General features: G+C 38.4%; 1 pseudogene; it reads right to left on the bottom strand.

The window, feature by feature from the left end:
• LOC127632939 (rho guanine nucleotide exchange factor 10-like protein) overlaps window positions 1-27,680 on the bottom strand; it is a 173,067-nt pseudogene that overhangs the window by 49,066 nt on the left and 96,321 nt on the right.

A 27,680-nucleotide genomic window follows, 5' to 3' on the forward strand; every position in this document is an offset into this window, starting at 1 on the left:
AAACTGACCCCTGCGGTTTAAGAGTGGGGAGTGAGATTTGGAATCAGATTTAATGATATTTTAGATGTGTAATATCAAGGATTTCTTTCTTTTTTTCAATCGAAAGAAGGCCTAATCCAGACAGATATCATTTCCCACTGAATTTCTCACTGTATCTTTTAAATCCATTCAAGTCGACCCTCAGTGCTCTTTAGAATAACTCCAAAAACAATTAACTCAAAGTCACAGGCAAGAGCGCGTCCGTTTGTGTCCAAACAAGGCTCAAATTGGATTTATACCACTGCTTTGGAGGATTACGTGATAAATTGCCCGACGGCTGTGTGAAACTTTTTAAATGTGGTTCCACAGTGCTTTTCTGAAAACACGTTTTATTGTTTTGGAGCAGCTCGTTGCACAATACAACTTATATCCACTGGTTAAATTGAATTGTTGTCAGTTTTAAACAATGTTAAAAAATAAAGCAATAGTTCACTCAAAAATGCTGTCATAATTTTCTCGCCTTCATGTCATTCCATACCCTGACTTCTTAGCAGAATTTTCATGCTCTGAAAAAGACAAAAAGCCCCATTTGCATTAAAGTAGTCCGTATGAATCATGCGCTACATTCGAAGAGTCTGAATCTATACAACATCTTCATTTGTGGACAAGGCAAAAATAAGGTTGTTATTCACTGATAATCATCTCCTCCTCCACAGATCCGATATCATCATTTCAATGTGCATATATGATAATATACAGTACATATTGTATGTGTTTCTCTGTCTACTTACCCAGAGATAGCCCTGTGGAAGCGAAGTGCTTGCTGCCGAGACACCAAGTAAAGCACATTGGACGGGATTATGAAGAGCAGCCTCCAGCTACAAAAGAAAATGCATATTAATTATGATCTTATCAAATTACATTCTCTTCTACATCTGACAATGTCTTCTAAAACTTTGCTCTGGTTCTAACTTCATGTCGGATTTTTGATGAACCTCTTTTTTGGTGGTTGATCTTTCTTTGTGGTTACAAACTGAGTAAACAATCATTGAATTTGCAGATCAATTTGGTTACAAGTTTTAAAAAGTAACCAACAGCAACAGAACAAGAGCGCATGTAGTTCATCATGTAGTAACAATCCAGGCTGAAACCAAACAGTAAGAAAAAAATAATTTCACACTCTCAGAAGTTTATTGAATTTGTCTACAAACAATGTGTTTATACATTGCATCACATTTCTGTCATTTATTTCTGGTCATTTTCAGCACATCTCAAATCCTAATACATTTCTGTGGTGAAATTACAGTTTTAACATTTTTGAAGTAAAACGGCCACCTCCTTTGTCTTGCTGAGTCTAATTTCATAGATAGCATTTTATGCATCATAAAAACACACAATAAAACAATATTTTCACACTCCTGCATAATTTGGCAAAATTACAGTTTGATTGGAAATGACACCCAATGCAAATATTCTATTAACAAGGGATATTTAGCCTATTTTGTCTTTGCACAAAATTAATGCAATTAAATCGCATGTCCCCGTATAAGGAAGATTCCTGAGAAATGCAAGCTTGTAGTACCACCTGTTTACTCCAGAGGGCAGTAAGTGAAACTTCAGCTGTATGAAAATGCGCAGTTTATACAGTGAAGAAAACACTTCAGTAGCAGAACAATACAAACATGCGTTACGTTCTTGCATATAAAACACTTGATGGAGAGCAAATGTGAACTAAGGGATCTCAAGATGTGTTTAAAGATTGAGTATTAAACTATATTTAACTTGACACAGTGACCTAAAAATGTATGTTTATGATGCAACGCACCCGAGACTCTACACAAGCATGTCTGACGCAGGTGTAAATTGATGGGTCCTTAAACAAGCCCTCATAATAAATCTACAACTGATTGACAAATTCACTTGTGTAATGGATTACTGTGAACTGTGTGACAATGATTGACTTATGATCAATAATATGGTAGTAAACAATACATTGTATTCTAAAGCTGTTTTTATTATTGTCTTATCAATGATGAACTCTTCTGCCATAAGAATGTAATGCATTTTAATTATCTGAATATTTTTATTTATATATATATATATATATATATATATATATATATATATATATATATACATACATATATATATATATATACACACACATATATAAATATTTAACAATTATATATTATATATATAATTGTTAAATATTTAAAGATAACTATGTATAATTCTTTCATCATTATTTATTTAATTATTGTTATATGAGGAGCTTTCTCAACAAATATTTGTATATGCGATATTTAAAAATCCAAAACAAAACCATATTTGGTAACAAGCATCACTTATTACATCAAAACTCTGTTAGTAATGTGTTTCTTTAACAACGTGTTGTTATTTTAACAACCTTGGATAATATGCACAGGAGCTATATGGAAATAATGTAAACTATAAAATATACAGAGTGAGAGAAAGATAATTTCAGCCTGTTTACAATAAAGCAATGTGGCTCAATTCAAAGTGGTGGGTGGCATAATTCATGGAGACCATAATGTGCGTGATACTACACCATGTTAATAAGCCACAAACAGTCTCTGTTTTTGGAATGTTTACATTCCAAGTGAGAATAAAGGCTGGGAGCGATGGCAAAATGCACATCTAATTTAATTAGGACTCAACATCTTTCATCTTGCCCCAAGCGAAAACTGGGCATCAATCGCTAGCGATTTCCAGCACACGTTTCACATACTTTCATAGTGTAAACACAAACAGGTCCAAAATAATGTCGGCGAAAAGGTTATTTCAATTCTTGTCCTTCCTCGGTTATTCAAACTTACCGGACACATCGACTTTTCTCGCACACCCCTCATTTTTATACCATTCATTCATCTGCAGTGACAGAAAATATCTAATTTGTAATTAAATGCCAGTCATGGCAGACTGCGGGCAGCAGAGCTCAGCTGGTGAAGGGAAGGGACAGACTGTGGCTTTCTGAGTCACTTGAGAACACTGTTGCTCAGTGACGAGCAAAGGCAATCTTCACAGGTAGAGATAGGTTTGTCGACCATGGCCCCCAGAGTCTAAGACACATGCTACATGATTCCAGGCACCACGCAAGACTCTTTTCAGAATGCAGTGGTTATATACTGTTTCTGGATACTGACTCCCAATCTTGTTCTAATTTATGGAATTGCATTGGTTCTTTGTGACCTGCTGCACTTTAATCTATAACCTGTCAGAGAAAAGGGCTATTTTTACTACCTACAGGTATGGGCATATTACACCTATGCTTGCTCATACAGTAAGGATGAGATTAAATGCATGAGGTGTTAAATAAAGTTCACTCAAGAATGTCCAAACTGCTCTTTTCCATGCTTCAAAAAGGATAAAAAGCTCCATAAAAGTTTTTAAAAAGTAGATAAATGTGCACAACAGCTTTGTGTGAAGAACAGACCACAACGTCAAGGGATATATCCATATGAACATTTTGTAGCTATGTAATCATATTACTTTTTGATGACTGTCTTGAATTTCACTTGGACTTCATGCAATATACTTACGTTTTCACATCAAACATATATGTATGAATTTAATTTTAAGTGCACTGTTTTAGTATTTTCTATAGAGATGTTTTCCCCTTTTCAGTGCAGATGTGTATGCCTTTCTTCTGCTGAACAAAAACAAAGATTTTTAGAAGAATATTTCAGCTCTGTAGGTCCATACAATGCAAGTGAATGGTGACCAAAATTATGAAGATCGAAAAGCACTTAAAAGCAGCTTAAAAATTAATCCATATGACTCCAGTCGTTAAATACATGTCTTCTGAAGTGATCAAATAGGTGATCAATATTTAAGTAATTTTGTACTATTAATTCTCCTCCTTTCCCAGTGGGAGGCGATATGCATGAAGAAGGTGAATCGTCAAAAACAAAAGGAGAATTATGTGAAAGTGGAGACTGATAGTAAAAAAGGTTGTTTCTCATCAACACCTATCATATTGCTTCTGAAGATATAGTCTTACCCCTAGAGTCATAAAAATTACTTTTATGGTGGTTTTGGAGCTTCATAATTTTGGTCACCATTCACTTGCATTGTGAGGACCTACAGAGCCGAACTATTCATTTAAAAAATCTTGGTTTTTGCTCAGCAGAAGAAAGTTAACTTACTTTAAAAGTTCTAAAAATCAAATTTGTCCAATGTAAATCTAATCTATTGTGTTCAATAAAAAAGGAGCCTTCAGTTGTGACCTACAAGGTTTGATATAGCTGATGGCAATTTTCCAGATGATGATTTTTACAGAATTTTAATTAATGTTCATTTGTTTGTAGTATTTCCCTACAAATTATATTTGGGTCATTTATGATTTATGGTCGTTTAAGCGTTAAAAACTTGTGGTGGCGTAGTGTACTAAAGCACATAACTGGTAATCAGAAGGTTGCTGGTTCAATCCCCACAGCCACCACCATTGTGTTGCTCCAGGGGGATTGTCCCTGTAATAAGTGCACATTTGGATAAAAGTGTCTGCCAAATGCATAAATGTAAATGTAAAGTCAAAATACGCCATATCCAAGTCTCTATGATTCTTAAATATGCGTGGGCATCATTTCAATGATTCAATGACATTCAATGAATTAGCTAATTATTTGTCTGCCAGGCAGATAGGTAAACACTAGCAGATGAATGCTTGCAGTAAATGCGGATGGAATGCTGTTATGAAAGTTTGTGTTCAGTGTGAAATACAAGCCTGTGTCATTGTTCATGTTTATAATCAATAGGAAAGTGTGCTGCACTGTATATCTACTGTGCTCTACAGGGTCATTATAGACCCAAACTAAATATCTTGATATTTTTCCAAATTTTAAGGGGTTAGCAGTATACTTGAATGGCCGGCCTTGACTTTAAACCACTCTAAACGTGCTAATCATGATTTAATGTGATTTGATCATTGAAAACATGGGCTTTTTGCAATATGGGTCTATGGTATCAGGCTGTAGAATCATCAGCATAACCTCAGTTTGAACAGAACAATCAGAACAATCTGGTCAAAATAATGTCAAATCATTAAAAAACTCATTTAGCATTTGTCCATACACATTAGGCCAAGATTTTAAATTATATTGTCAAAGAAAAATGTTACCAGTCAGTCAAATTCAGTAACTAAAACCATAACTCAAACTGATTATTTAAGCGACCATTAGATTAGCATCATCACGATGCTTTATTCCACTAAGTCTCAATTGGAGATCCCAATGCAAACAGAAGAGAGATTTGATGGAAGACTAGTGTTAGGGAGCTCGTCCAGGGAAAGGGCAGTAGGTGAGCTAATTAAAGAGAGATTTGTTGATGAAGGAAGAGGGCGGCCACACAGCTGCTGGCCCCCATGACCCAATGCTCTACATGGCATCCTCTCCACCCTTCTGGGTGACGTGCCATATGCCATCTCCAGGTGGTGAGTATGCATTCCATAGGCCATGAACTCATCTGGCGGAAACCCATATTAGCTTGCGTAGCATCTTGAGTCCATCCTTTCTGCAGTGTATAAATACGTATCCACATTTAAAGGGATAGTTCAGTTAAAAATGAAAAATGATTCTCATTTCTGTGTGAGCTATGTTTTTACATTTATTTCCATCTGAAGCATGAGTACATACATATTGGAATAGGCCAATAATAGGGCTACGGCCAATAATAGGATTACGTTCAATGATATGGTTTCAAAACAAATAGTATTTAGACTTATTAGGCAAATTTTGGAATATAGTTCTTGTATATACTGTATATGGGGCTATATGTAGGAATGTCAATCGATTAAATTAAATGTATCTAATTAATTACATGATATGTTGTTTAATTAATTGCAATAATACCCACATATATAATAAACATTTGCTGAGAAAGCCCCTCAAATAACAATAATTCAATATATTATGATTAAATCATTTTAATAGTAACATTTACACACACACACACACACATATATATATATATATATGTGTGTGTGTGTGTATATATATATATATATGTGTGTGTGTGTGTGTGTGTGTGTGTGTGTATATATATATATATATATATGTGTGTGTGTGTATATATATATATATATGTGTGTGTGTGTGTGTGTGTGTGTGTGTGTAAATGTTACTATTAAAATGATTTAATCATAATATATTGAATTATTGTTATTTGAGGGGCTTTCTCAGCAAATGTTTATTATATATGTGGGTATTATTGCAATTAATTAAACAACATATCATGTAATTAATTAGATACATTTAATTTAATCGATTGACATTCCTACATATAGCCCCATATACAGTATATACAAGAACTATATTCCAAAATTTGCCTAATAAGTCTAAATACTATTTGTTTTGAAACCATATCATTGAACGGCACCAACAATCATGCCACAACCAAATCAGATTTTTTCCCCCCCCCATTCTGATGGTTGATGTGAACATCAACTGAAGCTTCTGACCCATATCTGCTTGATTTTTACATTTACATTTTCATTTATGCGTTTGTCTGTATTACTGAATTACAGGGACAATCCCCCCCGGAGCAACCTTGAGTTAAGTGCCTTGCTCAAGGACACAATGGTGGTGGTAGTGGGGATTTAATTACCAGTTATGTGCTTTAGCCCACTATGCCACTACCACTACATCCATTTTATGCACTAAACTGCTGCCACACGATTGGCTGATTAGATAATCGCATGGATGACTGTTGGTGCCAGACTGGCTGGTTTGAGTATTTCTGTAACTGCTGGGATTTCAGGAACAGTCTCTAGAATTTACTCTGAAAGGTGCCAAAAACAAACAACTTCCAGTGAGCGGCAGTTCTGTGGATGGAAACACCTTGACGAGAGAGGTCAACAGAGAATGGCCAGACTGGTTCACACTGACAAAGTCTACAGTAACTCAGATAACCGCTCTGTACAATTGTGGTGAGGAAAAATATCATCTCTGAATGCTATTCTTACAACACTAAACATAAAAAAAATTTCGACAGTCTCTCCTTTTCATTGTGGTTAACCAATATATTGTTAATAAATAGCAAGTCTAATATGAAGAATATTAAAATAAACCAACCCATCCACTCAATCAACTCAATTATTATGTCATCAGGCTTGAGGGAGTTTGAAGTCTGTAGCCAACTAACAATGTCAGAATCCTCAGAGCAGTACAAGTGGAGTGTTTATGCTTTGAGCTGATGTTCTGTGACAGCAATGCAATCTCTGTGCTGCCTGTTCTTTATTCAATGCATGTTAGATGTGATGAACGTTACACAAAGGAGCATGTATTCTCCCTCCCAGAGTTGTCAATTACTTTTTGTTATCTGCTTATGACTCATAAAGGGACCATATCTCTGTTTTGAATCAAATAAAAACAATAAAATGAATAAATTGGATAGACACACGGTTTAATTAAAGGTACAACTTTCTCCTATCGCAGCATAATATGCAGAGACAACTGTAAGTAAGCCATTCATGGGTTGATTTTCCACTTAAAGTGTAACACTGTGGCACTATCAAAACATTCCTGTTAATTTGAGTGGCCCATCCAGCCTGACACAGCAACAATAAAGCATCTGCCAAATGCATAAATGTAAATAAATTTAATAGAGAAACCAATAGCGCAAATTTGGGGTTTGTACAACCAATAGAGGACAGAGGGATAACCTTCAGGAAACCTATTTAAAAACAGTCCTTATTAGGGAATACTTTGCAATGAGGCTGTATTTGTTAACATTAGTTAACTCTATTGGTTAACTTGAAATAATAATGAGAAATTCATTTACAGCACATTAATTGTGGTAAAAGAATAGTTCACCCAAAAATGATTATGCCATCCCAGATGTGTATGACTTTTTTGTTCTGCAGAACACATTTGAAGAAAAATAGAAAAATATCTTAGCCATGTAGGTTCTTAAAAAGCAAATGTGGATGGTGATCTGACATTTGAAGCTCCAAAAAGAACAAATATTCAGCATGAACGTCAGCTCTTGCAGTCAGCAGAAGTAGACAGCGCTGAGATCACGCGGTCTCTCGTGTGACGTCTTTACGTTGTCATGTTACAGACATAATCTCACGTTCGCCTCTCGGTTGAGACATCCAGGATAAGCACACAAACACATCACTGTGAGTAAAGAAACCAAAACCGACAAAGCTTCTGTTCAGCGTTCCTCCTACTCACTTGTAAACAGCACCGCTGTTGTCGTATGGGCGTCAGTTCATGCGTAAAAATGCCATTGCTTCTGGTGAGCATCATTATGCACGTGTGACATAATCGCAATGGTTTATAATAAAAAAATAAGTCAATATTTAGCTTTTTCCCACCAAAAGTGCTTTAGAAGATTAATTTAGCCGCTGGAGTCATATGGATGACTGTCTGTGATTTCTGGAGATTCAAAAGTCAGATCACCATCAACTTGCATTTTAAGGACCTACTGAGCTGAGATATCATTCTTCAAATGTGTTCTTGTGAAGAAAGAAATGCATACACACCTGGGATATCATGAGGGTGAGTAAATAATCAGAGACTTTTCATTTTTGGGTAAGCTAACCCTTTAATGCTAATTTCAACATATACCAAATCATTTTTAACATGTAAAGTAAACATTAATAAACATTCCCCGTCTGTTGCTCACTTTGACGTTGTGTCGAAGAAGCGACACTAGGGGTCTCTCTTGAGCGCCAAATATGCCTCTGATCTACGAAAAAAGGCCAATAGGAATTAGGCAGACAGTATTTGCATACCCCGTCCTGGACATACGGGTATAAAAGCGGAGAAATACGACGAGTTCATTCTGAAATTTTCTTTGGAGCCGATGGTTTTGTTGCAGTCAGCTGCGAGTTACACACCCGTTCCTGTTCCTCTGATGCTGCCTGCTGTTGGATCTATGGCGCACTTCAGCGGCTTTCTCTTTCCCTGCACGGCAGTGCAGTTTGCCCCTGGGCGCTTCGACAGCGCACAAAACTAAGAGTTTATGAAAGTGATTTTCTCTAAAAGAGTTATTTCCTCTAAAAGAGCAATAAGCAGCTGGCGTTGAACATCCTTTTCAGGACGCGTCTTTGTAAAGATGCCCTTCCGCCCCTGCGTTGTTCCTGGATGCGGTAGAGTGCTGTCCGCTTCAGACGGCCAGAGGCGTTGTCTTGTGTGTCTGGGTTGCGATCACACCGAGGCAGCGTTTGTGGATGAACGAACGAAAAATGAACACGACGTAATTCTCTGCTTTTATACCAGTATGTCCGGGGCGGGGTATGCAAATACTGTCTGCCTAATTCCCATTGGCCTTTTTTCATAGATCAGATGCTTCTTCGACACAACGTCTCGTTCCCTCCATCAGGGAATGGAGGTTACATTCGTAACCTAGACGTTATTATTATTTTTTATACTTAACTGTACACACTTACATTGGTTAATGCATTACGAACTAATGTGAACAAACAATGAATAGTTGTATTTTCATAAAAAAAAACAATGATAAATAAATGCATTAAGCTTTAAAATGACACAACATCTTCTCTATTTGCAATCAACAACTTATAATTAAATTATTATAATTAAACTATTAAATGACCATTGGCTTTGTCAAGCCAACATCATCATAAAATCTAAATATAAATAAACTTCAGTTAGATTACAGATTTTAAACCAAGAAATTCAAACAATTTCATACAAGCGAGTGATAAAACCGCCACAGCCACCTTCACACACTCCATTTACTTACATCACACACACACACAAGGCTGAGCTGGCACTCTACAACACCATTTTAATTAAATAAGCTCTGGTTGAAGTTTAATCCACAAAGCTTGGTTAAAATGAAGCATAGCCAAAAGAGAAAAAAAGTGTAGTCTGAGTCACTAAAGCAAAGCTTCGTTCCAATGAAAGAATTCTCAATTTCTCCAACGAAAGCGTCACGCGCGGCTCCCACACGCTAACAAACACTAATAGAACACTTCTGCTGGTTATTAACTGATAATTGCCAGGCTTCAGAGCCCTCTGTACCATGTCTTCAATCTTAGCTTCAGGGTAGAGGAAGTGAGCCACGGAGACCTGAGATAGCAAAATAACACACTGCGCCAATACTAACCAGATCACAGGCCGAGAAGCAAGATACATTTTTTGGTGTGTGAAACATGCTAGATCACTGTTGGTCCGGGGCTCATGCGGTATCATTTCGTACTCTCTAATCCTCATGGTTTGGATGACAGAAACCCAGAAATCCTCTGCATAATGCAAGGCTGACGTGAGTGTGTTTAGCATTCTGCTACCTCACAGGATTAGGAAAAGGGAAATAGGAGTGGATTATCCTATAGGAATTCAATACATGTGAGGAAAGGACCAGCAACAGGGTGCTAGGACTAAGCACTAGAGAGGTTGTGGCAGTTTAACCCCAATGCAGCTAAATGAGTATAAATATCCCAATGACATGCCCCTGTTTGTTTTCTGATATCCCTTGGTGACTCTAATGCAGATGGATGAGGGGATCAAAGCTGAAATAGGATGCAAATGTTACAATTTCATGAGCTGGACGAAATCCAATCATTTAAATTTCATGCGTGGCGATAAGCAAAGATCAAAGTGTCGACCACCTGCTGTGCTATCAGTTATGCATTGAATATTTAGAGTAATGTGAGAAGTAGTATAAGTTTTCCTCTCAATTTTAGCCATCCATTTACTAGGTGTTGGGTTTACTGTCTGGATTATGGCCTATCCAGTTATTGAGTTCCACATGCCAAGTTAAATCTTTTGTTTCCTGTAACAATTGACACAAAGACTGCATCAGTGCCGGGTAGGATAGCGTGAAGAGTCATTTAGCATATCGGGTCCGGGCACCATCTGACATTGCCAGGACATCACTAAGCAGCATTCATATTCATGCAGGATCTGATATTTTCTCCCCTTATGCCCTGCACAGTCACTCCACGCATTTTGTGATGCATCCAGCTAATGAAATGAGAATCCAACACGTCTCTTCATCCCCTCTGGCACAACTTCTATGACACAGCGCAACAATTCCAGCATCGTTGAGATGAAAGCAATGGACTGTCCTGTAAATAATGGATTTGGAAAGAGGAGTGGAAGCCAAGAGTTGACTAGAGCACGTCTGGAACAGAATCTCCAACCATGCGAAATGTGTGCACAGAGAACGTGGTGAACCACCACAATCTCTGCCAGTCCTTGAGATCTAACTAGAGGATGCCATTGCGACGGACCAGGGCTGTACTGAAAGCACAGAGGAGTGTGACGGGAGGGTCTCTTTAATCCCCTTGATCAGATGACAGAGGGCACAGAACAAAAGGTCCTCAAATCCTTACTGTGCCAAGCTGTGGGCTAATGCAGACAGTCACCAAGCTGCCACACTGGTACAAGCAACAAATCCCGGGCTTTAAGCTCCAATTGTAAACACCCATTTGTCCTGGCCAGCTGTGCCCTCAGAAAAGCAGTTTTAATTCTAATCATAACAATTACAAGAAACAGCTACTAATCAGGTTCCAACAAGGGAGAGGTGATGTCAGAAAGCAAAATCTCCTTGCTTCACTTTCAATTGCAATGCATACACTTAATCAGCCTTAGGGGAAGGGTAAGGTGGAGAACGTACCACATTAATGGTGGTAGAATGCTAATGAACCATGTTTAAGCAGGAGACACTGATCCAGTTTGGCGGACACGTTTAAACAGAAGCAGGCATGCAAAGTGATTAAATGTTGATGTGCGACTGTGGCTTTGAAAGTGGTGCTTAATTTGCAACATTTCAAATTGATCAATGTAGAAGACTGACGGCATTTCACAAAAACTCCTGATCAAAACCCAGCATGATCAGGGCCCCAGACTAAAAAAAAATACATAAAAAATAACTACGGAGCCATTGGTTTCTAAACTGAATCATTTAAGTGCCAAATGGCTGTATTTAGTTGGCAAATTACAAATCAAAACATATACACACACCCACAAATATATTCCGTGCGATTAATTACATAAAAAATAACGTGTTAAAAAAATGTATGCAATTAATCGTAATGCCCCCGGACCGTAATAAGGAAGATTCCGGAGAAATACAAGCTTGTAGTACCACATGTTTACTCCAGAGGGCAGTAATTGAAACTTCAGCTGGATGGGAACACACGTTCCCATAAATAGTGGTAGCATAGTCTATGAGTGGGTAGGCAACCTCCCTTGGTTTACAGAAATAGTTTAACCCTAGTGCTCAGCAGCCAATGGGAACTTACAACACTCATCTGTTCAAACTGGACAAGAGGCCAAATGGCTCAGAAGTATGAGAAATTGACGCCTGAGAAAACGCGTTGTTAATGTGTTGTCAACTTGTTAAAAGTCGTGTCGATTTGAACTGCCTTCCATTCTATATCAGTTTGGAATACTGAAAAAGTTTGGAATAATGTACAGATTTAGCTGTTTCTGAAGGAAATTGGTACTTTAACCTCTTCCCAATCCTGTAAAATTAGCCTAAAACGCCTAATCAAGGCATACCCGAAGTAAATTTAAAGCTGTTCTTGAACCGTTTGGAGTACATGCATGGTTTTGGTCACATTTGAAAGGGGGCACTCTGAAGTTTTTTCTCCAGCTGTCAGAATTACTGTAAGTGCTACTGATTTTGAGTAATAGAAGTTTGAACACAATGAAATAGAATTTTTTTTTCCGCCTGAAATTTTTTTTGCATACAGATGCCTGCAGATGACTATAACTTGTAGCTATTAGCTTGAGAACACAATGGGATCACAGCATGAATCCTTACCTAGTCCAGGTTCAAATGTTATAACAATATCATAAAAAATGAATATTTTACACATGTTTTTCTAAGGGTACACCCAGGCGTTTTACAAAAGTGCCTTTTGGATACTCCAAAAGGTCACTTTGGAAACCTAGGACAAAAAGGCTGCAACTTTTGAACGCTTCAACGTACAGTCATAATTTTGGGCTCTAATGAAAGATGACACTTAGAGCTATCATATTCCATATCCAGATCCACTATTAGTTTTGCTGACACAGAGTAACTGATGCATAAACACATTAGAGTGCCTTTTCCCTTCTTGAAACTAAATGTTGTGCATATAAAAGAGTCAAAACTAGTGCTATGGTGGACAATTTGTTTATATAAAAAATACACAACAAACTATTTACATTAATTTTTACATAAAGTATTTACAAACCATTATAAAATTGTACATGTTTCTAGCAACATGCCAGTCATTGTAGCAGTCACATTTGTGTACAAAGCACATAGGCACAACACAGGAGAGTACTTCACTGGTGTCTTTGCATGACACTGCCTGCACTTCAGACGACCAGCAGTGCAAGATTTGGTGATGTGCAACAGCCTGTGATGTGCTCTTCGTGGAGCAGGAGATACGGGTCTGGCTGTGGAGTGAGACCCCAACTCTGCCATGCTCCTCAGCAAGGGTCTCTCTGAAAGCCCTCCTCTCTTGATGAGGTGCTGTCCTGCTGCTCCACTTTATGTGGCCGCTTGCTGAGTGGGGGAGAATAAATAAATGTAATTTACAAAGCTAGACACAACTTTTCCATCTTTTCTGTATTCTATATATATATATATATATATATATATATATATATATATATATATATATATATATATATAATTAGTTTTTCTTTTCGAGTGTGTAAAAATGTATTATTGTATGTATATTTACTGTAAATACTGTATACTTTGCCAATGTACTATGGAACAAAGAGATGGGCCTACACCTCCCCCATCAATTCAGCATTGTAACAAATAGATGGCCCTACACCTCCCCCACCTCCCCGCATTGTAACAAATAGACTCTCAAACATATATCCTTATTTTCAACTTATATTTATTGATTTATTTACTATATATATATATATATATATATATATATATATATATATATATATTACAGTAAATATACAAAACATCTATATAGCATGTCAATAGATCTGAAACAAACAATGAACTAAAAACACGCACAAACGGTTCAAACACTCACTGAGGAAACACACGACAAAGGGTAATTACAAAATGTGTATTCATTATTCAAACTAAAGCTTATTTATGCGGAATATACAGTAATATATGTTATAAACACAAGAAAACACTTACTTGTCCAGAGCCATGTCTCATCTCTCCATCTGCCTCTGAATCATCTGTATTGTTTTCAGAAATTTCATCTCCAAACTCAGAATTTTGACAATGAATGCCTTCTTATATCGCATCCTGGGGTGAAAATCCTGTTTTTCGCGTCCGTTTCACCATATTTAAATCGCCAAATGTGTAAACAGTTCCAAAGCAGCTCTGCATGCATTTACGCGCGGAGGCGCACAGCAGTGGGTAAACTCGAGGAAACTTTGCGCACAGGAATAACAGAGCCGTCCTCTAATCGTTCCACTAAAGCCACATATCACTGTTTTCAGAATTTCATTGGCTATACGATGCGTCAGTCATTTCCACTCTTCAATGTAATTGGTTTGATCAGTAAACAAAGGAAAGTGGGTATGCCCTTACACTCGACACAGATGGTGGTTGGGTATTGAAGGCTGTGGACAGGACATGGAAGCTCCTATTGGGTCAAATGAGGTGTCAATCGAAAGGTCAGAGTGCGTGCTTCCATTTTGATACCGGATATAGGAAATGTTTACATCTGAACTGAAGTTATTACCGGTAATATGTGAAAGATTAGGCACAGCTGCCAGGTGCTTTGAAATGATGCAACAAGAGTCTGTGGATATTTATTGATGTAATACTGTGATTTGGACTAAACATTTTACTTGATTTGATCATTTGGACATTTGACAATGAAACAACACCGTTTTTGTCGGGAAGTTATGGCTCAGTGTACAACTATGAGGCATCATAGGTGAGTTGCCTAAATTTTGTTATTGGTTGTTTATATGTTGGTGGTCTGACAAAGATATAGATTGTACCTGCTGTTGTGATTGTATCTTAAAATGGTTATATCAATAGAAAATCAAGAAATGTAGCTTTCCAAAGATATGTGGCATGTGTACCAATGTAACACACAGCTGTTTTGTTTATCGCATACTTTTATTTTGTACATTTAAGGGCCCGTCCGCGGGCCTAGATTTCCATGGTTCACCAAAGTGGCATTCAACTGATCACAAAGTTTAGTCAGGACATTACTGATGTAAAAACAATACCATCACTAGTTGAAAAAAGTCATTTTGATCAAATATAGACAGCAGCCACCACTCCAACAACTTATCCTTGAGTAATCATGCTAAATTGATCATTGTGTGCTATTGATAAAATCACTTGACTTTACATGAAACAGTTGAAAGCTATTTGGTTCATTAAATGAAGTTTAACATTGAGTTTGTTTTTGAGTTGCTACAGTATGCAATAGACTGGCACGTCTTAAAGCCAATATTAGGTCAAAAATGGCAAAAAAAGAAACGGCTTTCTCTAGAAACTCGTTAGTCAATCATTGTATTGAGGAATGAAGGCTATACAATGCTTGAAAAAATGAAGATTTCATACAAAGGTGTACACTACAATCTTCAAAGTCAAAGCACAACTGGCTCTAACAAGGACACAAGAGATGTGGAAGACCAGATGTACAACTAAACACAAGGATATGTACATCAGAGTCTCTAGTTTGAGAAATAAATGCCTCACATGTCCTCCGCTGACAGCTTCATTGAATTCTACCCGCTCAACACCAGTTTCACGTACAACAGTAAAGAGAAGACTCAGGGTTGCGGGACTTATGGGAAGAATTGCAAAGACAGAAAAACAAAAAGAAAAGGTTATAGTAGGCAAAGAAACACAGACACAAGAGTGTTACGGATCTTAACCCCATTGAGCTTTTGTGGGATCAGCTAGACTGTAAGGTGCATGAGAAGTGCCGACAAGACACATCTATGGCAAGTGCTACAGGGAGTGTGGGGATTTTACTGTCACCCTAGTATCTGGACAAACTGACAGCTGGAATGTAAAGGATCTGCAAAGCTGTCATTGATGCACATGGAGGATTTTTTTTAATAGGAAATTGTAATTGTAATTTTTCATGTTATTAATGTCCTGACTATACATTGTGATCAGTTGAATGCCACTTTGGTGAACAAAAGTACCAATTTATTTCCATAAGGGCAAAATCTACATTATTCCAAACTTTTTGCTGCCAGTGTGTGTGTGTGTGTGTGTGTGTGTGTGCATATATACATATATATATACACCCACACACATACAGACAGTATATCCTATATATACAGGACTGTGCAAAAGTTTTAGGCAATTGTGAAAAATGTTGCATAGTGAGGATGTCTTCAAGAAATAATTGTTTTAATTTATCACTTAATATCATACAAATTCCAGTAAACATAAAAAAGCTAAATCAATATTTGGTTTGACCACGTTTGCCTTTAAAACAGCCTAAATTCTCCTAGGTACACCTGGACACAATTTTTCTTGGTTGTTGGCAGATAGGATGTTCCAAGCTTCTTGGAGAATTCTCCACAGTTCTTCATTCTCGCCAGTACCATCCACCCCAACGGAGCAGCTGTGGCCATCTGCCGGGGGACGAGGAGCCCGGCCGCCTGGAAGCGGAGGAATGACTGCCAACCGCGAGGGGAGAAGGGGCTCCTAACCGACCACCTGGAGCGGTCAGGGCCGCTGCCAGGGGCGGAGGAGGCCCCTACCAGCCACTGAAATGTGGCGGGGTCTGAGACCCCCAACCGTGAGCGGGGAGGGGCTCGCTGCCGACTGCCTGGAGCGGGTGAACCGCTGCAGGGGCGGAGGAGACCCCTTCTGTTCCCAGAGAACGCGGTGGGGCGTTTCGTCCGTCAGGGGCTGGAGGACTTCCCCCAATCCGCCCGGAGAGGACCAGGTGGAGGGAGGGGCCGGGTCGTGATTCAACACACCCGGTCCCTTATCAGGCAAATCAAGCCTCCGAGAGAGATAAAGGCCGACTGCGGAGGATTGTGCGGGAGAGAGAGATTGTTTACGGACATGTCCGTCATGTGTGTGTTTTGTCTTTTGTTTAAGTTTATCATTAAAATATTATTTATATTGCCAAGCCGGTTCTCCTTTCCATTAAACCGCTTTACAAATAACTGTATTTTTTATAAACGTATGGCGAAACACCGACGTTGGGCTTCATGATAGTTATCAAACATAATTTCAAGTTGTTTTTAACAAAGCAAAGATTCAACGCTTGAAAAATGGTTACAGAGTGTTTTATTTTTCCCTTTTGCTCTGTTGTGCAGACTTAAGTACAATAATTAGATTAGAAGTTCAATGCCATTAGAATTTAAACCATTTAAAAATCAAGGCATCACAAAGAGGCTATTTAAACACATCAGTTTAACTCCACGCACATGACATGGAAATGTGAATCAGAATGGGCAGAGCACATATACAAGCAGTCATATTTCTTTGACTTTGATGTGAGATTTTATCATTTTAAGACCTATGTATTGTGCTACTTAAGCTTAGTTTTCACTGTGCTGCTATTTTGAGTTGTGTTTGAGGAAATTCCATTGCAATTTCCCAACTAAACCCAAATAATCAAACAAGTTGACTAGCGCATGCATTAAAATCTACTTGGTATGGGGATTGTAAAAAAAAAAAAATAATAATTTTGAAATGAGGCTTATAGATTATATATTTAGAAATAAGTCTTACATAATAAACCCCCAGTGCCTCTGATACAGAAAATCTACACCCCCGTGAGAGAAAATAGATAGCTCCTACACCAGGCATTCGTAATGATTCATCTGATGAACTTGAGCACGAACAGCAGGTAAAAGTCAAAGTGCGAACTGTCAATTAATGCAGCTGGGGCTCACTGATGGAATTAATTTACATTTGAAGTCTGAATTGAAGCTTACCTTGTTGCTTTTGTACCCTGATGTAATGAACATTAAGCCTTACTTTTTTTCTCTCTCTCTCTCATCACAAAAAAAAACACATTCAGGGCTATAAACTAAAGATCTGGGGCTTTAGCCCAATCAGCCAGGGTCTAGCTACGCCACTGGAGTGAGCTCTAAAGATGTAATTTCAGTAACTCACAATATGAATGGATAAAACCAAATTTGAATGCACACAAAGTGTTCCCGTCTGTCGCCAACGGCATCTTGATTTAAATTATTGTCAGACTTGTTGGTACAGTACATTTTGTCACATTTACAACCATTTTAATTGCCGTATGGAGCCCTGATGAAACTGTTTTGTTTTTCCTTCACACTTAACTATTACTCTCATAATGTCTCTATGCTCAGCTGAAAGTACATCACAGGAAGCGTTGACATTTAAATTAGCACATTTTGTTTGCGCTAAGCTTTGCTCCCAGTGGTTATTTTAGTCCCTGCCCTTGGTTGTCTCAATAAAAATATAGGGAGCGGGGAAAGGGGGTGGAGGACAAGACAGTGACTGCTTGGTTTAAAAGCTCTGCTGGAACACTGATGATTTCCAATAATTAGCACATAACTGTCAAAGCTAAAGATCAGCCCCTTTGCAGATGACCTTGCTATGAAGCTCTGCTGCAATGGCACCAACCCGGGACGAACAGAGCCACAATGCCCTCTACTGCCAAATAGCCAAACCTCGCCTAGATGGTGCTTGCTGCAAAGCAGGAAATCAGAAAAATGTAATAATGAGCATCTCCTTATCTGAGTAGGACCGCTAGCATAGATTCTTGGTATTCTTCAACAGAGAATTAACAAGATGAAAGGAGCCTTTCTGTCCGCGTAGTATTACTCATCATATATGTGAGACCATTTTGAAGGTACTTACAAAAACTCTGAATAAAGGCTGTTTTTATGGCACTTTCCACACTGCTTTTCCTTAAATCCTAATACAACCTTTGTCCTCCATTTACCCCACGGCCTTCTGATATCGCAGTGTGTTTAGAATTCACCTGAGATAATATTACAATCTAATATGGCTCTCGTGACTGATGGGGAACATACAAGCAAGCACAAAAGGCATCTGGGTTTATAACCAAATTGGCCTCTCGTATTACAAGATCTCCGCGCGGATGATGTGGTTAGCCTTGCTGCTGTGGGCTATTCACATAGCCTATTATGGTAAATCCTGGTCACAACCCAGAGGCAAACCCATAACAGATATGTCATCGTGCTAGTGGGCTGTTGGCTGCCTACTGTTGTACACTGAAAAACACTGAAAGTAATGTCTGACCAACCAGTCAGGGAGCTCATGGCAAGTAACATTGAGTGTTAACATGAACAAACAATTTAGAGTACTTAAGATAAATTCTAAATGCGTTGAAACAGCATTGGCCAAATACAAATTTCGTCACTGTCATTCTTTTCAGGGCAAATGCGCAAGTGGACATATATGCAATAGCACATTGTATTCGAATGAACTTTCAACATATTAAAGAGCTGATTCAGGTGACTGGATCACAGTTGTGGAGTGATGCTTTAGTCCTAGTAAAGTTTGTCAAGTTGTGCTAGGCCACGTCCATTGTAATCTGTTTAAGTTGCAAAACTACATTTTCAGTTTCCTGACGTTGTTTGTTTTCCAAAGGATTCAGTTATGGAGAGAGTTTAAAAAATAAATAAAACGGATTAAGACATAGAAGGCTTTAGAACACAATAGGCCTATATTTATTTCCATATAATTGAACGCCTATCACTGACGTTGTGATGAGGAGGAGGGCGTGGCCAGCGCTGAGTCACCAAACCTGCGGGAGAGAGAAATAAAGGGAAGACGGAGTCACCAGTTCGAGAGAGACAAACCTGCTGTCTATGTGTTTTATGTTGTTTTAAGTTGATTTATGTCTTTAAAGTTCCATTGACTCTTCTGCTGGTTCCTGCCTCCTCCTTGCCCATCCTGAAGCTGTGCTGTTGAGGAGCCCTTCCGTCCACCAGGGGCTGGAAGACTCGCTGCCGTCTGCCTGGGGAGGAGTGGCTATCGTCCACCAGAGGGCGGAGGAGTGTCTGAGGACCAGGAGACGGCATGTCCGGGGACCGACGAGCAAGTTATTCTCTCTCTCTCTCTCTGTCCCTCCCGCTCACCCTTTCCCTCTCCCCCTCATCTCTCCCCAGGTTCCTAGGAGGCGTTATGTATTTTAAGTTGCATTGACTGTCCTGCCGTTTCCCGCTTGCTCCTTGCCCATCCTGAACCTGTTGCAGACATATAGTCCACCACAACCAATTTTGCAATTGAATTCATCAGTCTGTCAGAGATCTAAATCAGGGCTTTCTAAGGACACGTCAATGTGCACATGCATCAGATGAACGCTTATAACGCGCCTTGATTGCATCACGTCATGACCACAGCACTTTTAGGTCACTGTGACAATTTAAACAGTTGGAAACTGAGATGCCCGCATTCGGAACTGAGCTCCATCCAGCTGTGTTTGAACGTGCTCTCATCGTGTGCTGTCGCTAGTGTCGAGCAAGCCATAGTGTGGTTTGTTCTCTGTACAGCTGTTTGTTGCCTATTCAGCTGGAGTTCCGTTTACTTACCCCTGCTGAAAACAGGAGGTATTTCAAGGTTGAATTGCTCTGATGGTAGGAGTATTCCCTATTACGGTCTGGCATACTGGGCATTTTCCTGGTGGGCCGACGCACTTTGGTGCCGATCAGGGGCGGAATGGCCAGGTGGGTCGGCCACGAAACTTGCTGAATGGGCCACGATAAGCTAAAATGAGCCGTCGTGTTATGCAGAACAGACCACAAAAGAAAAAACAGAAAAGGACAGCGTGTTTGATTTATTTAGTGTATTGGACACACAAAACATTGTGTACAAATAAACAGTGCTTATACGAGGCTGCGATATATTCTTGGCGAATTCCTCCTGCACACTTTACTTTTGATAGCTTTAATGTTCAAAACTAGACGTGAGCAAAGTCATCCATAGAACAAGCGATTTTGACATTTTTCTTTGATTTGTGTGCTGTCACTAAACTCAGTGCAATGAACAATGACAAGCTCCAGTCGTGCGTCGAGAGCTTCCGCTGAGTGCAGCGATTTGCAGCCCTGACCAAGCGGCCCGAGTTTATATCAGAAGTGGTGACAGGTCCTCTGTGATCTTGACAGAGAGAAAGAAATCAGATTTACAAGTTCTGTCCAGAATAATCCGAATGTGTTGAGGGCCTGATGCCTTTGACCCACTTGAACTCAGCAGATAAACAACTGACAGATTAGGGTCAAGCGATATCAGGCTGGCTATGAGTAAAACCAAAAACAAAGGGGGCTACTAATTGATTACACTGATCCTTGGAGATAAAGGGGCAGAGAAGAAGAGGTTAAGCTATCAGCAATTAATAAAGCAAAGCCTTGAGATGAAGCCTTCTGGATTTAGCTGCAGGTCGGTCAGGGATTTTCAAATCCAGATATTTCTGTATACATGTTTTTATTTGCTTGAAGGACAAATTGCAGAGCAGGAGAGAAAGAGTCGCAATGGTCCAGCGGAGATGTGAAGGAAAACACTTTTAATCCATGCTGTGGAATCTGTTCTTCACAGACAAAGAGGAGGATGAAATGCAGAATTCACATAGGGAATGAAAGGAATCAGAAAAAAAACACACAACCCTCATCTATCTGTAGAAAAGACAGCACAAGGCGTGAGCTCGTATGATTTTACGGGGGTGTGCAGCGCTGGGAAAAATCCACGCTGACAAAATCACAAAGGATAAAAAACTTGAATGAAGAGAGGGCTACCATGTATTGCAAGGGCACCTTTCTCCAAGACATTTTCAGATCTATATTTCATGTGTGTTCTGTCTCGGTCACATGTGCATCAGTGTGAGTTTTGTCTTTTTTTAAGCTTCCTGCTGTAACAGGTTCAAGTCATATATCAGTCCCTCTCCAAACAGTGCTATAAATAGACTGACATCCACACATTCACTATCAGAAGGGATGTCATCATCTTTTATATGGTTTACTATTGAGCAGCAGTACGGTAACGGACCAGTAAATCTATATCCTGTGAGAACACATGATAAAGCAAGACTATGTACAGGAAAATGTCAATGTAAAATAAGGATGAAAGTTGCGACCCAATCAGGACCATATAAAAAGGTTGGACTGCAGGGCCTCTGTATGCAGCCTGATCTCATGAAATTTACGTGAACATGACAACATTTTTGCAATTAAAAATGTACGTGCCGTATAACACATTTGGCTTCAGTTTTCCGGTGAAATCTCCAGCTGGGGGCGCCAAAAGCGAGTAAAATGTTTAAAGGTGAATTTTGGATGGATGTTTTTAAAACATAACTCCCTAACCTAAAACTTTTGGCTGAACCTGACCAATAGTATTTTAAAATATAAATGAGACGTTAAAAAAGACATCCTTACCAAATAAACGTCTAAACCTAGCTGTTAGTGTTTTAAAATGAAGAAGCGAAATGTCAGCTTGAGTTAATTGGCTGAACTTGAACCGTTGTCCTCCAACTCAAAGTCCAATGCTCTATCAGGTGAGCTAACGCACAAGCTATTCATTCTCGAATAAGTGTATCCATGTAGGTGGGTCTGTAATGCAAACATTAAAATGCATAGTTTTTCAAAAGATGCGTTAGATTAAAAGTGTGTCAATATCATACAAAAGCAGGGTCTCTGTATTCGGGTTTGTATGCAAACAAGCCATAGAGTTATGTGTACAAGACCAGTGGTGCGTTAAGCTTATTGCTTGAAGCCTCGAAGCAGCTTTTTAAAGACTTTAAAGAAATGACTGGCCATTGACAACCAAAACACAACCATGAACCTTTGATTCACAAAAAAAATAAACATCTCCAAACTAGGTTATACTAGACACATAGCAATACAGTAATAAACTAGGGAAAGGCCCTATTTTCTGTTGGTAAGCTTCACTGGACAGAATCATGAAATTAGATTAAGTACTATGAAAGAGGTTCAACAAACATTTCTCAGTTTTTCCCTCGTGTTAATCCCCCACCCCCCACCTTCAAATATCCTTTTTACAGCTTGTCTTCCAACACTTCAAAGCACCCAGGATGGAATCTCCATGGTATTAAAAACACTCTATAAAGCCGTCTTTTCTCCATCCTAATGCTTCATAGGAAACTCTTCCTATGGGATGTCTTTAAAGATCTCAAAACTTCTATCAGGAAGACTCGCAGATTTGAGTAAAGTTTTAGATTACATTTATTTGATGAATATAAAACAGGAATGTAATGTCTCTCTTTGGCATAAGCCCCATCTGGCAGCCCAAAGCTTTTGTGTTCAGAACCATCAGATCCTGCCGGAGACAGCTGGACGGAACTCAACAGGTGGCGGTGGGGTGGTGGAGGTTGCTGCGTTAGCACACTGAAACAGCAATGTGAAGACTGTGTGCAGACTTATAAGGCAATGGCTTACATTGGCCAGGAGTTACCTAGCAAGTGGTGCGATGATGTACAGCTGCTAGTCTTCCCGCTAGAAGACGCTGTGCTTACATTTCCAATGTAAAGCTCAATTTTACAGGTAGGGTTTTAGAATGTTAAGGGATAGTCAAGCAACTGAATTCTCCATGTGAGTGATCCTCTGAACAGATAGAATAAAATACGTGTTCAAGCCAAACTCCAAATATAAACACAAGGCAAAGTTAGGCAATATCAGTCGCCATTTATGTATTATGTGGGAAAAAATATGTAATGAAAGTGGTGACTAATGCAAACATTCTGCCTAACATCTCATTCCACGGAAAGAAAGTCATAGAGGTTTGGAAAAAACATCTGATGAGTAAATGATGCCAGAATTTCATTTGTGGGTGAACTATTCCTTTAAGATGCTGATTCATTTCATGTGGAGTTAATATGTTATTTATATACTTATCATTATAAAGATGACAAATTCTGTATCAGGTATAACATTAGCAAGTCACTAGATTTGGCCTATATAGATATCAATAACCACAGATATAAATAGCAGTTCTCATTACTTAGCATTGCATTTCAGGAACAATGCATGCATGTTTGTTATGTTTTAATGGATTTTCACAAAGCTTAGAAGTGGGTCAGATATTGCCTGGTGGATTGGATGGGGGTGGGACGTAGGGACCCCACTGATCCACTTCAGAAGTGTGAGTCCTGATAACAGTTATCTCCTCCGCCTAACAAGTCCACCCACCAGGCTTTTACAAAAATGGCAGAACTGTGTGTAAAGATCAGTTGTTCATGGTATGCTGCTACAGAACTTCCATTTTATTACTGGAGATGAGCGAGTCCCCAGAGGCTTTTCTAGTTTAATCTTGGTCTTCAAGTCCCCTTCCTTTTCCAACCATCTCAGGACTTCTAAGCCCTGCACCAACGGATGCTTTCCCAAATGCATCAGCTGCCAAATCCTAAGAGTAAGATGTTTGGAGGCCTTGGCATTGGATAACACATGCCGCCCTGTGGTAAGTGATAGATAATGACAGTAAGGCAGAAGGCTTCTCTGAAAGAAGGACTTAATGTCACTCACTGTAAACCCATCTCCTTTTTGCAAGAACCTGCACCTAACACTCTGTAATCCACATCTATGTTCAATTCTTCACAATACAGACACAAACACAAGCTAAAGACATAACTACACATCCATAATCAGAGTAGATTCACTCTTAAAACTCTCAAATTAATTTATCATTGGCCGATCCTTTTGGGAGGCCATTTTTCTTTGACATGGTGCATGCTCTTATTCAGAACCGGATCCATTTTTTTAAAATACCAGAACAGTATGATTTATGACTTTCAGTGCTGTTAACGGTTCTCAAAAGTGCATTTTCCCACAGATGCTGACAGAACACCTTAATAAAATACTATGACAGTGTTTCCTGTAACGCAGTTCATCAGAAATGCTGCCTCAATTTAAATATGAAACACAGTGTGACCGGTGTACTCTAATTCCTAAACAAATTACTCTTACGAGCCAGTTCTTTTGAATCTACAGCACAAAACACAGCGTGACAAGTGAAGTCTGATTACTGAACAAATAACTCTTAAGAGCTGGTTCTTTTGAATCTACAGTGCAAAACACAGTGCAACCAGTGCAGTCCATTTCCCGAATAAATGACTCTTATAAGCTGATTCTTTTGAATCTATAGCACAAACCAGCATGACCAGTGAAGTCAGATTACTGAGCAAATGACGCTTACAAGATAATTCTTTTGAATCTACAGCACAAAATACAGTGTGTCCAGAGTAGTCCGATTCCTGAACAAATGACACTTACGAGTTGGTTCTTTTGAATCTACAGCACAAAACACAGCATGGCCAGTATAGTCCGATTCCTGAACAAATTACTCTGAGACGGTTCTTTTGAATCGACAGCACAAAACATACAGCACCACCAGTGGAGTCTGATTCCTGATTTTTTTAAGAATTGTATTCAAATTATTTCAGATTTTTTATATCTGAAGTGATCTCATCATTTGACAACAGGCTACTTTTCCAAATAATTCTCCCTAAAAAGTACTAAATGCATCGTTAATGGAACACTTAAGGAACCAGAATCGTTTCGAGGAATCAAAATCGAAACCAAACCCTTAGCATTGCCATCCCTACCCAACCCAGCAAACAATTCTTGTTGAAGGTGATTGGACCATATTTCCTAAAAGTAATGGCAATTGAACACCTTAGTCTGAGGTTGAGAAGCCCAAGAGAAGCCCTAATGCAATTAAGCAAACTCTTGGCACTGTTCTGAGCAGCTGTGGAAAGCGATGATGTGGAAAATGTACACCGGTGATCTCTTCGTCGAACTCTTCGAGTTCCAAGATCTTGAAGAAAGAGACACCATATCTCCAATAGCCTTGACTTCCAATCTATTGGGTTGCAATAAGGAAGTTAAATTTAATGTAGCCTGATTGGTTTATACTCGGATGTTCCATAGTCATTAAGGTAATTGCATGATCACTTCAAAACATCCCCACATGGTGACTGTGGTAATTTGGAACCTAAACCCTGCATTCAGAGGCACGTCAACTAACTTTGTTAGGACTGAAAATCTAGCCTGAAATATCATCTTCCAGATGGTAAAACATATTTCATTCTTATATGACTGACTCTGAAGCCCTTTTAGTCTGTCTCTTACCCAAGTTCACCATTTGATCTATGAGGAGCTTACAGTTCTTAACAGCTGCTACTGACCCACAAGCGCTTTCTCCTACTAGTGTCAATGGACAGGTTCTATGTCACCTTGTAATTCCACAATTCTGGCAATGTTCCCATAAGATCATCCTCTGGTCAGACTCTGTTGGTGGAGGTTGCTTCTGTTGGACTTTAAATTTGCAGCTAAGAAATTACTAAACTGTGTACAGTACAGTCTAATAGTAGCTTGTCTTCAAGAAAGGAACTTTATACCCTTTCTGTTCAAGGGAATTGAAATATGTTTCTGATTAGTCTTTGTTTTGTGGTTGGCAGTGAGGAAATTGGATCTCAGTCTCTGGCTACGGACATCAAAACAGAAAAATGACACTTTTATAATAGAAGTTACTCACCTTCCATTCAGGGGCTTTGGAGGTCAAGACAGGCATGCGACAGGACAGTAGTGGACACCGAAATGGAGCCCTTGTTTTCCCTTCATCCTCTGCAGAGAGCCAGCCTGGTGTGTTCTCCTCCCCTAGAATACAATTAAGAAATAAATAAACAAAAATAACCTAAAGACCTCATGATATGACATTTTGTTGACATTACTCACATAGGAATTTTGGGTGGGACATATTGAAGGGCTTATCCCTATTTCATTGATTGATTGAAAGACAGACAGACATATATGGAACAAACAATGGATCTAACAAACAAACAAACAATCGATCGATAAATCGATCAATTGATAGAAAGACAGACATAAATGGAGAGAACAATAGATCAAATGACAGACCAGACAGAATGATCAAAAGAATGAAAACAAATAATCAAACAATAGACCAAAAAACAAACAAACAATAGATAGAAAAACAAACAAACAAACAAACAAACGATAGATAGGAAAACAAACAAATGATAGATAGGAAAACAAACAAATGACAGATAGAAAAACAAATGGTAGATTTGTTATCTATATTATTTGTTAAAAATTATATAAAAACTAACAAAAAACAATAGATAGTAAAACCAACAAACAAAGGATAGATAGAAAAACAAACAAACGATAGATAGAAAAACAAAGGTATATAGAAAACAAACAAATATTAGAAAAAAACAATAGATAGTAAAACAAACAATGAAACTCTAGATAGAAAAACAAACTAACAAATGAACGATAGAAGAATGAATGAACAACAAATGACAGAAAGTCGACCACAAGAATGATATCAAAACAAACAAACAAACAAATAATATAAAACAAACAAACAAACAATAGATAGGAAAACCAACAAACAAACAATAAATAGGAAAACAAACAAATGATAGATAGAAAAACAAAGGTATATAGAAAAACAAATGAACAAATATTAGAAAAACAAACGAACAAACAAACAAGAGATAGGAAAACAAACAAACGATAGATAGAGAAACAAAGGTATATAGAAAAACAAACAAACAAACAAACAATAGATAGTAAAACAAACAAAGGAATGCTAGATAGAAAAACAAAGGTATATAGAAAAACAAACAAACAAATATTAGAAAAAAATGAACAAACAAACAAGATATAGGAAAACAAACAAACGATAGATAAACAAAGGTATATAGAAAAACAAACGAACAAACAAACAATAGATAGTAAAACAAACAAAGGAATGCTAGATAGAAAAACAAATGGTAGATAGAAAAACAAACAAACAAAAAAATT

This window comes from Xyrauchen texanus, chromosome 39 (genome assembly GCF_025860055.1).
Source record: "Xyrauchen texanus isolate HMW12.3.18 chromosome 39, RBS_HiC_50CHRs, whole genome shotgun sequence".
Classification (NCBI taxonomy): Eukaryota; Metazoa; Chordata; class Actinopteri; order Cypriniformes; family Catostomidae; genus Xyrauchen; species Xyrauchen texanus.